Source organism: Drosophila nasuta, unplaced genomic scaffold (genome assembly GCF_023558535.2).
Source record: "Drosophila nasuta strain 15112-1781.00 unplaced genomic scaffold, ASM2355853v1 ctg205_pilon, whole genome shotgun sequence".
Lineage (NCBI taxonomy): Eukaryota > Metazoa > Arthropoda > Insecta > Diptera > Drosophilidae > Drosophila > Drosophila nasuta.
In genome coordinates, this window is record NW_026869422.1 from 10,001 (window position 1) to 15,059 (window position 5,059).

Below are 5,059 nucleotides of genomic sequence, written 5' to 3' on the forward strand. Positions count from 1 at the left end.
TATGGCAAATGTGAGCTGAAGTGTATGGAACGTCAATATTCTAGTATGAGAAATTAACGATTTAAGTCCTTCTTAAATGAGGCCATTTACCCATAGAGGGTGCCAGGCCCGTATAACGTTAATGATTATTAGATGATGTTTCCAAAGAGTCGTGTTGCTTGATAGTGCAGCACTAAGTGGGTGGTAAACTCCATCTAAAACTAAATATAACCATGAGACCGATAGTAAACAAGTACCGTGAGGGAAAGTTGAAAAGAACTCTGAATAGAGAGTTAAATAGTACGTGAAACTGGTTAGAGGTTAAGCCCGATGAACCTGAATATCCGTTATGGAAAATTCATCATTAGAATTGTAATATTTAATCAATATTATAACGATAGTGTGCATTTTTTCCATATAAGGACATTGTAATCTATTAGCATGTATGGAATTTATCAAACAATTTTGATAAGAGTTTATTTAAATTAGAGTGCTTGTATTTTAACATAAAATAAATTTCAAAAATTTGATAAAGTGCTGATAGATTATATGAGTACAGTGCGTTAATTTTTCGGTTTTATATAATGGCATGATTATCATTGATTTTTATGTTTATTATAAGCACTTGTATGATTAACAATGCGAAAGATTCAGGATACCTTCGGGACCCGTCTTGAAACACGGACCAAGGAGTCTAACATATGTGCAAGTTATTGGGATATAAACCTAATAGCGTAATTAACTTGACTATTATTGTGATTAGTTTTTAACTATTTATAGTTGATTAACGCAATCCCGGGGCGTTCTCTATAGTTATGTATAATAATATTTATATTATTTATGCCTCTAACTGGAACGTACCTTGAGCATATATGCTGTGACCCGAAAGATGGTGAACTATACTTGATCAGGTTGAAGTCAGGGGAAACCCTGATGGAAGACCGAAACAGTTCTGACGTGCAAATCGATTGTCAGAATTGAGTATAGGGGCGAAAGACCAATCGAACCATCTAGTAGCTGGTTCCTTCCGAAGTTTCCCTCAGGATAGCTGGTGCATTTAACTGTTGTATAAAATAATCTTATCTGGTAAAGCGAATGATTAGAGGCCTTAGGGTCGAAACGATCTTAACCTATTCTCAAACTTTAAATGGGTAAGAACCTTAACTTTCTTGATATGAAGTTTAAGGTTATGATATAATGTGCCCAGTGGGCCACTTTTGGTAAGCAGAACTGGCGCTGTGGGATGAACCAAACGTAATGTTACGGTGCCCAAATTAACAACTCATTCAGAAACCATGAAAGGCGTTGGTTGCTTAAAACAGCAGGACGGTGATCATGGAAGTCGAAATCCGCTAAGGAGTGTGTAACAACTCACCTGCCGAAGCAACTAGCCCTTAAAATGGATGGCGCTTAAGTTGTATACCTATATATTACCGCTAAAGTAGATGATTTATTTTACTTGTAATATAAATTTTGAAACTTTAGTGAGTAGGAAGGTACAATGGTGTGCTTAGAAGTGTTTGGCGTAAGCATGCATGGAGCCGTCATTGGTACAGATCTTGGTGGTAGTAGCAAATAATCTAATGAGACCTTGGAGGACTGAAGTGGAGAAGGGTTTCGTGTGAACAGTGGTTGATCACGAGTTAGTCGGTCCTAAGTTCAAGGCGAAAGCCGAAAATTTTCGAGTAAAAAAGTAACTAAAATTTATATTTTGTCATAATTAAAAAACTTGAATAATTTTGAACGAAAGGGAATACGGTTCCAATTCCGTAACCTGTTGAGTATCCGTTTGTTATTAAATATGGGCCTCGTGCTCATCTTGGCAACAGGAACGACCATAAAGAAGCCGTCGAGAGATATCGGAAGAGTTTTCTTTTCTGTTTTATAGCCGTACTACCATGGAAGTCTTTCGCAGAGATATGGTAGATGGGCTAGAAGAGCATGACATATACTGTTGTGTCGATATTTTCTCCTCGGACCTTGAAAATTTATGGTGGGGACACGCAAACTTCTCAACAGGCCGTACCAATATCCGCAGCTGGTCTCCAAGGTGAAGAGTCTCTAGTTGTGAGGGTGCAATTTAAATTTATAATTTGCATTTGCAAATTCTGGCCATTTCACGATATGTAAACATATCCAGCTGACTAATATCGATTAATCGCATATTACATGTCACTTAGTCGAGTTAGCAGCCCTTGACAGTAAATTAGCATTCACACAAATAAATTACATGGATTGATCGAATAGTTGAGATCAACTCTGTGTAAGCTCAATATTATCGAAGACACATTAGAAGAAGAAGAAATTTTCCTTTTTCCGTTTCTGGTACCAAGGCGCGTGGACCATTTGGAAAAATTGATGTATAAAATTTATATATAAAATTCAGCAATCCAGCGCTGAATTGTATTAAAGTTAAAATATTTCTTCATCTGCGTGGATCTAGCCACCAGAGTATTTGTTTGGATACATACATATTTCTAATAAGAAATATTTTTAGGCATTTGCAAGTTAGCGCGGCGTGGGTCTATAAACGTTTAAAAAGCGTTTAAACAGTTTGGCCACCGCCACATAGTATTTTCACCTGCGCATTATTGGCGCGCAAAGCTGCTGCTGGAGTTACAGTGGGCACATACATAAGCTAAAAAGCTAAAAGCTAAAAGAAGATTGCCACTGTTCCTACCGGTGCTGCCCGTTGGGCCGTACTAAAATTGTTAGCACCGGCTATCGGACTAATTCAAAAGGCAAAAGCAGTCGAGCAGAGGATCGACACGTCTCCTACCGGTGCTGCCCATAGGGCCGCGCCAAAATTGTTAGCATGGGCTAACAGGAACCAATGAGCCGTTCAGAGGAGGGATAGAGCATAGTTGCTTCTATGTTCTAAACAGTGATGCCCCATAGGAGCATCCCAAGTATTGTCGCCGTCCATGATGACCTTCCGCGGCTAATAGCCATAACCTGTTTGCCGCTAATTAGTTTGTACAATTTAAAAGTATCGATATTTGCAATAATGTTAAATTAAAATGAATCAATTAACGTAGCTTTCTTATTTTTGTAATATACATAGTTTTATAAGTACATGGTATGGTATGTAGTCGATATTCAATACTGTTAACATTATTCTAATTCTCTTTTGGAAGTTCACACAGCAAACATATGTACATCATCTCATCAACAACATAAAACACACACACATCATTCATCATCAGGCCTGATCATCAGTGAGTTGTGTACATCTATACAAAAGTAAAAGTATGTAAGTACGGCTTGGCCGATAATTGAAATATAATAATGTCAACAGTATAGGGTTTAACACATGCCATATTTACCATTAAAGTATTATATATATAGATTTGTATTACCGTAAATATTAAGAAGAATTGCAGGGTATTGACCGCCCTTGAAAATGAGTCCGATTATAAAGTCTTAACGTTATGAAGTTATTGAAAATGAATTAAAGTAAGCCTTTCGGGCACCTGAGTATAGTTGTGTGTGTCATAAATTAAACAATAAAAAGGGTAAAGACCATAATGGGCTTTACAGGACGGGAGGGTATAGAAGAGGATCCACAACATCTGTGATCTTCGACTTTTAGGCTTGCTCGTATGCCAATTCAGATTTTTGCCGTTTAAGATATCGATAAACTCTGCTTACCACTTTTAATAATGTAACCTCAGCTCCTATAGATAACAAAACCCACCCCATTTGCCCTGAGCAACAGTCGGCCCCGTAAGCAGAGTACGTTATCATAGGCTGTGTATAATCGGTTGTTACATAATTAAATGGCGCCCGAACGTGGGGCCAAGCAAGCTCGACATGCTAGATATGAAAATAAAATAAAGTACAAGGATTTCCATCCGAGGCGTGTTAGCAGTTTGACCTGCACTGGAATAGTACCCTAAAACTTTAACGTTCAATTGTTTGATTGCCTGGAATATGCAGGAGTTCTGAATATTTGGATCCTGACCACAATCAAACATGCGAATTAGACCCTGAAGTAAAAAGATTTAAGTTCACCTCGGATTTATAGTCTGACTGAGTAGCGGAACTATACCAGGGAACTATTATCTGATTACAACAGTATTGTTTCACTTAAGATCGAGATTGTTCTGAATGGAGTGTTTCGTCAGTTCTTCTCTTAAGAAAACATCGAATCCTGGCAGTTTTCCACAAAAAGGAAAAACAAAATTGATATCTTTTATTGGCAGAATACGACATCCTATTTATAATTTGACACACCAATTGTACAAAGGATAAGACCCAAAATTTTATGATCTATATTGATTACCGAGTTTATCGTATTGAGTATCGTATCTTATTATCTTTCTTTTGGTTTATTTTTCCCGAAATTACCGGTTGGTAATAATTATTTTTGTATTCCGCGAATCTGCGTTTGCATTGGTTCGATTTTTCTTTTCTTTTGAGTTTTTTAGGTTATTTTAGCTATTGAGTAGCTTAAACATTTTGCAGATTCAACTCTGTTTGTTTAGGCAAGTTAATTTCTTTTGGAGTGAAGTTTTTTATTGCGTCAAATATGGCAGTTCGACGTAGTCTCGATAACTTGATGGGAAATCCACCACGCGATCCGCAGTCGCGCTGTAGTATTTGTAATGACACTAGTAGTCTAACTGAATTTGCTGAAACCTTATGTAAGCACAAATTTCATCGACAATGTTTGACAACATGGCTGAGTGAAAATGAAACATGTCCAGTCTGTCGACGTGCATGCCCGCGCAGTCAGTTAGATGATATAGCAAGTGTTCCAATAGAACCCAATGAGCCATCCTCCAGAAATGCTAGGACTAACAATCCAAGTATCAACACGGGTGCAGTGCCCAGAAATCGGCCAAATACAAGGTCAAACCCAAGAATAAATACTGGAGTGAATCAAAGAGCGAACACATCAGCAGCGGCTCGAGTAGATCCAGCTATACCAGTTCCGCCTGAATCAAACGGCATATCGGAAGAACGTGTTCAACAATTAATATCTAGTTCATTAGAGACATATCGAGTTAACATGGCAACAGTTTTAACGGACGAGATCCGTGCAGCCATACGAAACTTAACCATTTCCGGAGTTCAA